The sequence below is a fragment of the Loxodonta africana genome, chromosome 7 (assembly GCF_030014295.1).
Source record: "Loxodonta africana isolate mLoxAfr1 chromosome 7, mLoxAfr1.hap2, whole genome shotgun sequence".
Classification (NCBI taxonomy): domain Eukaryota; kingdom Metazoa; phylum Chordata; class Mammalia; order Proboscidea; family Elephantidae; genus Loxodonta; species Loxodonta africana.
Genome location: NC_087348.1, coordinates 104,013,167 through 104,026,390, shown reverse-complemented (window position 1 = coordinate 104,026,390; position 13,224 = coordinate 104,013,167). Strand labels below are relative to the sequence as shown.

The 13,224-nt window shown below is 43.7% G+C and overlaps 1 protein-coding gene across 18 annotated transcripts in view; it reads left to right on the top strand.

Annotated features, from left to right (window-relative positions):
- The first annotated feature begins 829 nt into the window (after window positions 1-829).
- The window catches only part of LOC100672653 (synaptotagmin-like protein 2), a 133,257-nt gene continuing 120,862 nt past the window's right edge, over window positions 830-13,224 (top strand). For all 18 annotated transcript variants that reach the window (XM_064288792.1, XM_064288784.1, XM_064288791.1 and 15 more), the window contains exon 1: window positions 830-939. The gene's annotated coding sequence lies outside the window, so the exon portion shown is untranslated. The remainder of the gene's footprint in view (window positions 940-13,224) is intronic.

Sequence of the window (13,224 nt, the reverse complement as noted above, 5' to 3'; positions counted from 1 at the left end):
ATTTATATGCCTAAAGCGCTCCCTGCTAACGGAAAGGTCGGCGGCGGTTGTAAGCCACCAGCCCTGCACAGAAGAAAGATGTGGCAGTCTGCTTCTGTAAAGATTTACTGCCTTGGAAATCCCATGGAGCAGTTCTACTCTGTCTTATAGGGTCTCTATGAGTCGGAACCGACTGGATAGCAGCGAATTCTTCACCAGCTAGCCCCTTCCAGCAGCACACCAGTCCGCTTGCATACTCATTGGGCGTGCAGGCAACACACACCGCGCTCGCCATTTATCCAGCCCTAGGTATTATTGTATCAGATGCCTTTAAAGCATCATCTCATTTAATCTCCTCAACAACCTGTGAGGTATTTCTATTTTACAGGTGAGGAACTACCGCCCCAGAGATTAAAACAACGTGCTCCAACAGCGGCCACATACCACTCCGCACCCGGTTTCCAGGGCACGGAAGCTGACCTCGCTCTCTGGGTGGAGGGGCTGTTTGTGCTCCATGCTCTCAGGTTCCAAGGCCTCCTAAGGCAGAGGGGTAGAAAAAGTAAAAAAAAATAAAAATAAGTGCTGCTTGCTTTATGTGCACAGAAAAAAGTTGTTTCGGGGTAAGGTACACTTGAGAAGGAGGCGAAAGTGAGTGGGACGTGGGGAAAGAAGGAACCACGGAGGCGGGGTAGAAGGGAAGAGAGTAGCAGCTTGCGGACGTCGAGCTCGGAGCCCTGGCAGCCGGGGCTGGGCGGGGCGGGGAGCGGGCGCAGCGCCATTGGTCCGCCCTGCCCGGAGCGGCCCCTGCGCGCCTCCCGCCGCCGCCCGGGGGCCTGCACCCGCCTCCGTCGCTGATAGTGGCCGTGCGACACCTGGGCAGCCCAGCGAGCGCGCGAACTGGGCAGGGCAGCCTTCGCCTCGCCGGGGTAGAAGAGGTCACAGCGCCTAGCCAGGAGGAAGGTAACGCGCCCTGCCCGGGGCTGCCGGGGTTGGATCATCCGGTCCGGGTCTGGGGGTGAGCGGACCGCGAGGCGGCGAGACGCGCTCCCCGAGGGGCTGCGACTCAAAAAAGCGCCCACGGAGTCTCGACTTCTCTGCCCACTCGCTGTGTTACCTCAAACAACTCAACTTTTTTTCCCTCTCTGGGTCTGTGTTTCCTCTTCTGTTAAGCGAAGGAGTTGGTGCAGAATGGTGTTCTTTTAGTCTTAGTTCTAAAGTGTGAGCTGTATTTTGGAGCCCGGAAAGTTCCCTTCCTCAGTTTTCCACCTACTGAAGAGCGAACTGTGTTCCCTGGAGACCCAGTCTCCAGGAAACTGGGGTGCCCCGGTAGAAGGAGGCTCTGCCGGGCTGTCACGCTTCCTGAGGCTTTCGAGGACTGACCCTGGGTTTTAGGCTGGCTGCAGGCAGGACCTGGCTGCAGTGTAAGGGGCCCCAGGTTGCTCAGGTGAGGGAAGGTAGGGCGTTAGGTAGGGTGTTGGGAAAGGAGAGGTAGGAGGCTAATGATTTCTACTTTGAAAATAAACAGAGTTAGTTTGGAATTTCCTTCTTACACCCAGACTTCCTCCTGTGGTGAGCTATAAATCACACGAGTGGAGTTTATCATCTTTCAAAGTGGAAAACCAAGTGCTTCAGCTTTTAAGACATAGGGCTCTTCCAGTTTGTAGGAAGTGGCTCTCTCCCTCAGCATCCATCCTCCCTCCTTTCCCCTCTCTTTCCTCCCCTCTCCCTTTATAAATACTTTTTGTCTTAGGAGGGGCTCCATATCCTGACTTAATGAAAAGTCCTTATTTTCATTTAGTGCTGATTGGTAACCAACCTACCTCCCTCCCCTTGGCCTCTGGGTTGAGATGGAAGCCTAGATAAGAACAGACTATGAATCATGTAGTCAGCTTCCTGACGGGGTACAGCCTGGCAGGGATGTTAGGAGGAAGTCTTGTGGGTCTTCAGGCAGACTGACTGACATACACTGGATGGTGGGATGAATTCAAACTGCTGTCCAGCTTCCTGTACCCCTCTTGGCACCCATTCTGGGCTAGGGTGGTGGCCCCTGCTGTCTGTGGGTGAGTGGCAGACAGGATGGCTGGAAATATCCGTGGACCTTGATGGGATTCTGTGTGAAGTCTTTAGCAGCCCTTTCCTCTGACTCTTCCACCCCTGTAATTCTTCAGCCCACCTCACACCTAGTGTGGTACCCAGGTGAAATCAGACTCTAGGGCTCATCAAGAGTGGCCAGGAAGGGCAGGAGAAGGTATGGTGAAGCGGTAAAGACAATATTGACATCTTTAATTGGGTACTTATTATGGGCCAGGCAGTCATTTAGAAGCTTTACATAGACTATGTCCCTGATTCTCACAAAACCAAATGAGGATGGTATACTGTCATTTATCCCATTTTACAGCTGAGGAACTGAGGCTGTCACTTAGTCACATAACTAGTAAGTGGCACAGCTGGGGTTCAGATTCATGTTCTTTCTGCTTTCTCTGTGCTCCTTGAGTAAGGGCATGCTGGAATAAGAACAAAAATGACTAGAATTAGTGCGCTCTCACTAGATGCCAGACTCCGTTCAAACTGTTTTAGAGGTATTATATCATTTATGGTGCAGGAATCTTGGTGATTCTGGGGGAAATTGGTGACTGCCTTTGCCTCTCTCAGCAGCAGCCCTGTTTCAGAATGCCTGCCTGATCCTGCCCAGCTGGTAGTGAGTGAGGCAAGGGCCCTGTTTGCTTTGTTGAAGGAGTGATTTGGGGTCTAATAAAAGATTGACTGTCCACATCTGATCCGTTAGACCCGACGGTTGACTTTTGAATGATCCTACTGTCCCCAAAGAGGCCTTTCTCAGGCTTCACTCAATAAACATTTGTAGAATGAATGAATTAGCACCTTGTGCAGCGTGGTCTGCTGCCCTGCAGAAATGTGACTCAGCCCAGGGGCAGCCTGGGCCCTGCTATTCTCAAAATCCGAAGAGCCAGGCAATTCTTCTTCTGGGACAAGGGAGGTATGTGGGTTGTGCCCCTGTGGGCTTCCAGCGTTCACTGGTGATAGGCTTGCTGCCATTTGTTTTATAAAGAATTTTTAAAGATATTGTAGATGGAAAAAAAATTGCTGTTTTTAACAAATAGGAAAAGTGACTTACTATTAATGAAGTTTACCACTGTCTCAAAAAGGGAAAAAAATATGTTGGTATTCTTTGCCTTAGGGCTTCCCAAACTTCTCCGTAGAAGACCCCCAAATGGCAAAAACTAGCAACTGCTCCGAGGTCCTAGGGTATACAGTTCAGTGTGGCCCAACAAGCTTGAAATTTCTTTTCGGGGTTTATAGTATGCAAATTTTTGATTTGATTTTATGATATGTCCAGTTGAGTTTAGATATATTTTAAAAAGCACCCCTCACAATCTTTGCATAAAATTGGTGTCTTGGCACACTGCTTGGTATTTTTGAGGGCTGCAAGTGCCCAGATGGAGAAACAAAGCAAAATTCTGCTCTGAGGACTTAGGGCAACGCTGGCATTTTCCGTTTGCTTGAGTCATAGTGCTGGAGCTTCTCAAACGCCTGTGGAACCTCTTCTTCCATTCTGAAGGATGGAGAATAGGTATGAAAAATAAAAATGACCTTTATTATTTGTTTTCTTATTACCAAAGCTGTACTTATTCATTGCAGAAAAAGCTTAAAAAATACACATGAGCATTAATCATAAAAAACTAAATAGAATCAATACATCCATACTCAGAAATAACAAAGGCTAAAACTTGGGTATAGCCTTCCAAATATTTTTCTCTGAATCTATTTGAGTAAATTAAAAAAACAAAATGAACAAATAATATAATCCTTACTTTTTGAATGAATTATTGTCAGAGCTAAGGGCCATCTCAGATTGTTTTTGAAAGAATGTAGAGAGTAAATTATGAATAATTAAGAGCATCAGAAAGGTTAATTCTATTTGTATACCCCAAAGTTCATCTCTCATAATTTGACTGTGTCATTGAGTTTCCAGCAGGGAGAAGTGCCTGCCTGAGACTGTTGCTGAAGTTGCAGGGTCAAACTCTGTTCCTTGTTGTTAAATGTCTCAAATGCAACAAAAAAGGTAGCTCTTCAGGGTTGTCGATGTGCAAAATTTGAGCAGAAAATTCTAAAACTAATTCACACAGTGAAGAGGAGAGGATCTTAGATGAAGTCATTGCTCCAGCACTGCATTTTATTACCTGTGTGGCCTTACACAAGAGCACTGCATTTTATTACCTGTGTGGCCTTACGCAAGATGGGTAGTTTCTCTGAATCATTTTCCTCTTCTGTGAATTGGGGATAATGACACCTACTCTACCTTCTCTTACAGTTGTCACTGCAAGAACCAAATGTCAGGTGTTATTTTTTGTTACTTGAATTGCATGCAAGTGTATATGCTATTTTTTTTTTTTTTTTAAATATTTAGACGTAGATCAAGAGCATTGTCTGTCTTTATAAAATGCTGGAATTCAGCTCTTAGGCTTAGCATTGTTGTTGTCGATTGCTCCTGGACCGACTCATGGCAACCCCAGGCACAGTGGAAGGAAACCATCCCTGTAATTGGTTTCAGATTGAACCATTATGATCCATACGCATTTCACTGACTGATTTTTGGAATTAGATCACTAGCCCTTTGTTACTAGTCCTTCTTAGTCTGGAAGAGCCACTGAAACCTGTTCAGCGTCATGGTAACACAGTCCACCACTGACAGATGGGTAGTGGCCATACATGAGGTGCGTTGGGTGGAGCTGAACCTGGCTCTCCCACATAGAGAGAGAGTGAGAATTCTGCTGCTGAACTGCCAGTGCCTCACTGGACTTAATTATGATATAAATGCTCTCTTGGATCCCTACTGTTTTTTTAAATTATTTTATTGTGGTAAATATACGTATATAACGAAACATTTAGCTCAACATTTTTTGCATATACAATTCAGTGGCATTGATTACACTCATCATGTTGTACAACTATCACCACTACCCATTTCCAAATTATTCCACCATTAACAGAAATTCAGTACCCCCTAAGAGATCCCTACTCTTACGTTTTCTTCAAAGAACGTAGAATTCTTTGATGGCTAGTACCGTTGTCCCTCTGTATCTGTGGGGGATTGGTTTCAGGACCCGCAAGGATACCAAAATCAGCAGATGCTCAAGCCCCTTATATAAAATAATGTAGTATTTGCGTATAACCTACGCATATCCTCCCATATGCTTGAAATCACCTCTAGATTACTTATAATACCTAATACAGTATAGGTGGTGTGTAAATAATTGTTTCATCACAGTCGAAGACTTGCTCTGAAAGGTAGTCTTTCTCTTCTGTGAGTTTCTTGAACTCTTCTGGGAATGCTAAAGCTGCCTGGGCATCAGGTGATGCCGATTCACTTGTGAATTTTAAGTTCTGGAGGCTATAGCACATTACATAGCTAACCGGCCATTCCCTACTAGCCTGAAAATCCTTCCTCTTGCTCTCCTCAACTCCCTCGCACTTAGCCTTTGAGGGATTGCTTTTTAGGAGCCATTTTTTCACAGAAACAAAGGGTACACACAACACAACTAGCAAACGAATGAGATGTGAGTCAAACAATGAGTGCTGAAGAGAGACTGAGGATGTATGAAATGGCAGGAGGCTACAGCAGGGTATGCCTGCACATCACTTCATTCACGTGGATTCAGTGTAGTGCTTGGAACACGGCAAATTCAAGTTTTGCTTTTTGGAACTTACTTTTTTCCCCCAGATATTTTTGATCTACGGTTGGTTGAATCCATGGATGCAGAACCTGCGGATATGGAGGGCCGACTAGTAGTCACTTACCTTCATCACAATCTTGAACAGAGCAGAAGGGCATAAGGTAGTCCCATTTTACAGAATAAAAACATATTTGCCATGCAAGGGAGCTGTTCATTTGCACGAAGAGTCCCAGGACTCTGAGAGCTATCTCTAGTTGCCTGAAGCAAAGCAGAGGCATGGAAGGAGGAAGGAGAAAGAAATAAGAGCAACTGGAAAGGCAGTGGACCTGGAGGACATGGCTGTGTGCCCACAGCCACTGTGTCGAGGGCTCCTCACAGGCTCATGCCCAGCTCCTGGCAACTCTGGGGACAGGAACGGGCCCTGCACTGGGAGGCAGGTGACATGACTTCTAGTCTTGTGTCTGCCAAAGACAAGTTGTAGGATCTGGATTTATTAAGGCCCTCTCCCTTAGCCTTGGTTTCTTTATAAAGTGAGGACCAGATGAAGTTCCTTCCAGTCTTAAAAATCTGTGATTCAGTAACAAACAAAAACAAAAAACAAACTGATTCTGGGTTATTTTCCATTCACAACTGCCCAAATGGAAGTCTGGTGGAGAGTTACCGAATCCAGGGGAATCAGGTATTAGAAAATATGCTTACTTCCTGTTGCTTCAAACTTTCAGTGCCCCCTCATTATTTTCTGAGGGTCTCCCTAGCTGACTGATGTCACATGCAGAACACTTTGGGAATGTCAGACCTTCTACGGATCATCAGAAGAGAGTTGTTTCTGTTCATTTGTTACTATTAATCTAGAACCCGCTAAGCTTGTTGGGAGGGGAGCACTGATTTTAGACAATTTTTCAGAGGGTAAGTTGACAGGAGTATAATGAAAGCCAATTCTTAATGGTGATAAAGCCATGTGTGTCACTAAGTACTTGACTTTTAAGTCATTATATACAGTATTTTTCCTTAGTACCACTGGGTACTTGTCTGTGTGTTAGGACTTCTGTAGAATGTGGGAGAAGCACATCACCCTTCTCTTGAGTGGCTCAAAACTTGGTGGAGCAGAGAGAGAGAGAAAAAGAAAAAGAGAGAGACTCATCTGTGGTTGGAATAGGATGGAGATGAAAAGACCAATCAGAATATTTGGGAAAAGATTGGGGTCCTCCCACGCCCCGCAGAGGACTTGAACTGTAACCATCTGGTTTAATTCTGCATCCACATTGCCTAGCAGTTCCTGGCACTCAGTGGGAGCTTGTATAAGAAGTTTTAATGAATTGATAAATGAACAAGTGACTCACTCTCTTGAAATGAAGTCTTTGTTGAAATCTGTTCCAATGCCCCTCAGATGGTTACAGTTCTTTTTTTTTTTAAATTATGGTAAAAATGTACATAACAAATCATTTGCCAGCTCAACAATTTTTACAATGTACAATTCAGTGACATTGATTACTTTCATCATGTGCAACCATTACCACTATTCTTTTCCAAATTATTTCACCACCATTAACAGAAACTTGCAGTGAGTTCTTTACACAGGTGGAGTACTTATAACTTACAAAAGGACTTTGTTATCCATTATCCCTTGTAATGATTGAGATGAAAGAAGGCCAAAATGAAAGCATTTCCTAATGTCTTAGTTTCTAGACACTTTGCAGCTACTGGCGGAAATTGGTTTATTATTCCTAGATTTCTTTTCATAAATGCATCAAGAAATATTGGGGAGGGGAGGGGTATAAGGCCTAGTAAACTGTTCCAAACATTTGCATTCAGAGTTAGAGGAAGAAAGAAAGGCCTCACTTAACTTCTGGGTGAATAGACATTTCTTTTTTCCCTTGCAGAAGCATTGTTTTTCTCTAAGTTATGACAACTGACACCATCAGCTTCTGATTAGAGAGATACATTTTGTACCACCATTACTCACAGCCACAGGCGCCTGACCTCTCTTGCCACTGCCGGAGTCAGTTGATTAAAGCACAGGGCTGTGAGGCAGAGGGCAATGGCTAAATCCCAGCCAAGCCGAATTGCTTCAGATCCATGCCTCAACCACTCTTGCCCCTCTGCCGGCCCTCTGGGTTAGGAGCAAGACTGAGCTGTGGTGTGTGTTAGATTCTTTAGGGAAGATTCTTCACCATTGCAGGTTTTAGACTAGCCGTTTGATTTTTAGACGCAAGCAGTCTGTGTTTTTAGTTTAATTCTGTGTTTTTAGAACAATTGATTCTAAGATTGTTTCTAAGGTTTTAACATCTTGGGACATGTTCAGGGGGTGCGTCCTGAGACCTTTGCTATCCCTAAGCCTACAACTATTACCATAATGTATCATTTCTTCAGTGCATCTATAAAATGAGAATGATGATACCTGCCTCACCAAGTTGTTCTGAGGATTAAATGGGGTCAGATATTCAATCAAAACCAGTAAGAATAGATTGAGATGCTGCTGCTGGGTGGTTGGTTAGGATTACTCACCAGCCAGGGGCTCACCACCTCATACCTATCTGGTGCCACTTCTGATCTAACTATACTTTGTATGTGCCGTATCTTCTAGGTAACTTATCAATGCATGGATAGCACCTGGAGATAGTAATTGATTATATAGGATTCATCTTCCTCAGTTATTTAAAAGCATTTTTGCCTGATTTGGTATGGGTTTTGTTGCTTGTATAATATGTTATCTCTGATTGCTTCAGACTGAAGTTTTTGACCCTGTGAGGCAAGTAAACAGTGATGATAATGATGATATCAAACATTGATTAAGCAGCGTTCAGGCAAGAGGTCATTGGTGGTTCAGTGGTAGAATTCTCACCTTCCATGTGGGAGACCCAGGTTTGATTCTTGGTAGTTATGCCTCAGGTACAGCTACCACTTGTCTGTCAGTGTGCCTTGCACAGAGTAGCCAGACTAGCTGTTCAATGAATGCCAGTTTCCTTCCCTTCACTTTCTCTCTTGGCTCTTAAGAATTCCCACTATTCAACCATACTTCATCAAGTTGCTTAAGTTTGTTTCTACCTATATAAAACAGGGCTTGATGATATCTGTCTTACTGTTTTATTGGGTTTCATTTAATCATTAAATTGACAACCAGATGTTGAAAATTTTAAAAAGAACAAGAAAATGCCCATATGGCACAGTGGTCAAACACTTGGCTATTAACGGAAAGGTTGGCGGTTTGAACCCATCAGCCGCTCCATGGGAGAAAGATGTGGTAGTCTGCTTCCATAAAGATTATAGCCTTGGAAACTCTATGGGACAGTTCTCCTCTTTTACATGGGGTCGCTATGAGTCAGGATTGACTTGACAGCAATGGGTTTTTTTAAGGGTGACAATGGTAAAATAATACAGTGTGGTAAATAATATAAATATGTACAGTTTATTGTGGGATTGCAGAGAGTGTCTGGGAGAGTTGGGAAGAGACAGATGAGCTAGTGCCATGGCTGAATAGAGTTTGCTAGGTTGAGAGGGGAATGGGATAGAGAGGTGGGCATATTGGATTGAGGGACATGGATTGAAGGACATTTCAGAGTTCAAAGGCATGGAGGCGGGAAGGGCACAGAACACCAAGTTAACAGGGAGAGAGAGACCACTGAGGTAGCATGTAGGGCAGGTAAGTTATGGCTGGAGGCAACCCTGATGTGGGCTGAAGCACACAGATGAAACCAGGCTAAAAATTTGTCCTTTATATTGGAGGCTACAGGGAACTAATGGAAGTTTCTCAATGTTGTGAATGAAATAACTAGATTTCTCCTTAGGACGGTAATACTGCCCAAAATATTGGAAGATGGATTTGAGATTGATTGAAAGTGTACTTATTTGTATTAATGGGTCCAGATGAGAAAACATATTTGAAAGCTTTTTGTAAAAGTTAATGATACTTTTAGAGATGGTGCTGCTATTCACTTCAAGACTTCTACAGAAACGTAATGTGCTGGAAAATCGCAACTCCAGTTTATATTAATTTAGGCTTGGGCTACAAAACTATCATCTGTGGGCAAATTTCAAGAAACTAGCAGGCCCCTTACCCCAAGCAGAGTCAGGGGCAGATACAGGTACACAGGTGTGTGTATGCTTCTAGGCCTGTGTTTATGTTTTCCTGAGTGTTGCTTGCTTTATGCAGACAAGGGGGAAAACCTGACATATACCTGGAGTTCCTCAGGGAGAGCCCTGAGGAGATTAGCCTTGGTAACTAGAGGTGCCTAGATATAGAGAATATCACCTGCTTCCCCACATGAACCAGGTGATGGCCGGGAGCCAAGGGTGTGGAGGAGGTGTGGTGCCACCTGTCAGATTCCACTGGGGACAGATGTAACCCTACTACAGAACTCAACACAGCTGTTTGCTTGGTGTTTGAGGGAGTGAGGAGGGAGTGGATGTGTTTGTTTTATCCCTTCTCTGGTCACCTTTCCCCAAGATCACTCCTGAGCAGCCAGGAACTGAAAGCAAGTCTTGGGCTGACATTCAGTGTACGGGAAGCAAGATGTACTTTTTAAACTCTTGGCAGTCCATCTTGGGCATTTGGAATATTAGACCTTTGAACCTTTCCTCCTTCATGTGCCAAACCCCATGTCCTTCTCACTGCTTTAATCAAGCCTAGGATTAGTGCTTTGATAGATTTCAGTTTGGTCTCCTTTATTTGACAGACCTAAGATAACAAAGATCCAGATTATCTCTGGATGGGCATGGCCAGGTGTGTTGAAAGGTATGTTTGTGGTGTTTACTCTGTGCCAGAAACTCTGTTAGGCTCAGAATCTAGTGGGAAAGACAGGTGTTCATGTGATCACACAGTGTGATGTTAAAAGATGGTCGGAGGTGCATAAAGAGACGGAGGTGGGATGACAAGAGAAGGGGGATCAGGTGCCAGTGACAGCTTCCTGGAAGAGATGGCGTTTGAGAGGAGGCTTGAGGAATGAATAAGAATCAGAGAGTCAAGGAGGATGGGAGAGACACTTCCCCATGGAAGTGGAAAATAGTGCGGTGGATTAGTTTCATGCTCAAGGCAAGGCTAGTAGGAGCTGAAGCCAGAGGGGTAAGCACTGGGTTTGTTATCAAGAGCTTTGTGCATCTCATTAAGGAGACTGGACTTTCTTCAAGTCCTCGCTTGTGCCCCACACTGTGAAATGTGGGCATTCCTCTCTGAACCTCAGTTTTGTTTTTAGTAATATGGAGATGATAATGATTACCTGGCTTTATCTCATGGCATTGCAGTGAGACTCACATAAGGTAATAATAGCCAATATTTATTGAGCACATTCCAGATGCCAGACTTTGAGTTAAGCACTTTTTGAATTAACTCATTTAATCTTCACCATTTGAGATAGGTACTATTTTTTTTTTTTCTTGAGAAAAGTTATTATACTTTCTTGACAGATACAGGATTTAAAGGAGTTCTGCATATTAGGAAGATATACCATGTGCTTGAAATGGAAGTAAATATTATAAAACGTATTATTTCTTCCCCAATTAATTTATAGATTTGGTACAATTCTAATATAATTCCCAGTGTCTGTTTGTGTAACTTGATATGCTGGTTTTAAAAAACTGAAGTGAAAAGGTCCAAGACTATTCAAAATATTTTTGAAGACAAGATAGAACTCGTTACTGTTAGCTGCCTTAACAAATATGAAGACAATGGAGTCTCCTTCCCAGTTGACTTTAAAAAAAAAGTAACTATTGGCCTACATGCAAAAAACCAAGAAAATGTGACTTTAGCAGGTTGCCTTAAAACCAGTGAATGTATGTGAACACTCTTGTGTTATGAGGCTTTTAAAGATTTCAAAGAATACATATGCTTAGATAGTTTTTTTTATGAGACTTGTTGTTAGGTGCTGTCGAGTTGATTTTTGACTCACAGGGACCCAATGTGACAGAGCAGAACTGTCCCATAGGGTTTTCTAGGCTGTAATCTTCTTCTTTATTGTTGTTGAGAATATACACAGCATAGTTAGCTTTAAGCCCATTTTACAGATGAGAAAACAGAGGTACAGAGTTTAGGTAACCTGTCTACGATCATAAAATTAATAAGTGGTGGAGGCAGAATTTGAACCTGGGCAGTCCGACTACAGATCTCTTCTTAGTCCTGTGTGTGTGTTCATGTGTATAGCTCTTTGGACTAAAGGCAGAAGAAATCCATAGCTGTGGATTTGCCATGTAGTTTGGTTTCTCCAAGATACCTGTTATCAGTGCTTATAGGTTCCATGTTTTTGGAGAAAAATATAGTGGCTCCCAGTGGACAATGGGCAGGTAAACCTCTGACAGTGAAGGGGATCTCTTCTCCCCAAGAGGAGCAACAGTGGCCTGCAAATTGTTAGTTTTAGCAAAATGAACCAGTTGCCTCTGACAAGTTTTTTCAGTTCACATACCCATTTCTGGAAATGGGGGCTCTATCGCCATTATGCACAATCATCACTGTCCTTTTGGATTGGGAAAGGCCCCTTGATTTTCCCTGAGCCTTCTCCCTGTCTCTGCCCACTGAGGAAGAAGGGACAGGTGGCCGCTCCAAGCACCTCGATCAGTGGCACTGTTGTTCAGATACCACTTCTCTGCAGCCATCCCTTCTTTTGAAGGATGGGCTCCCTGTTACATACACACTCTTTCTACCCTCAGTCTCCAGAACTTCATCTCACTTTCTTCCTCAGTGCATCAAGTCTTGACTCACACAGAGTTTTCTGCCCCACCCTGTCTGTCAAAGGTCACTGATGACATGCCAGTTATGAAATTGTTTGCCTTTTTCTTGGATCCTTGTCTGCCTAGTCTCCTTGCAGTATCTGGCTAGGTTGACAGCTCTGTCTTTCCTAAAATTCTTTTTTCTCAGCTTTGTGACACTCTGCCTTTTCCAGACTAACTGCCCTTTCCCTTTTCAGTTGACAAATACCATGTCATCTGCTTTCTTCTCTGTGCTTTGTCACTACATTCGTTCCCTTGCTGAGCTCAGCCACCCCATTCCTGCAACTGAGCCTTCGAGCTGCTGACTTCCATATTTATAGTTCCAGCTGCAGCCTCTCTCATGATTACTCATTTCCATATGAATTTTCTGCCAGCCCATGAGTTTCACCTTTTACTTGGCTGCCCTTCCAGGTGTTCCTGGTTCAGTAATGGCTGAACTGTTCTCTCAGTTAACCTGAAGAACTTTGAGTCTTGTTTGATTTATGCATCTCCCCCAGGGGTAAGTAGACACCAGACCTTGTTAATGCTTCCTTCCCAGTGTTGTTCCCAAATGACGCTTACATTTCATCTCTTCTGTCACCTCTTTAGGCATTATGAGGTCTCCTGCCAAAGCTGTGGCACTCCTGCCCTTAGTCATTCCTTTCTTTCATTTATCCGAATATAGAGCTCTGATCCATATGCTTTCCTGATTTAAAAAAAAAAAATTTTTTTTTTAAAAGAGAACGAAAAACAACACATGGTGGGCTGTCCACTATCCACTGCGTAAAGTACGAACTCCCTGGCCTGACATTTGAGATCTATGGTGATCCTGGCCTCTTTTTTATTCTTATCTTCTACTATTTATTACTGTTGATGG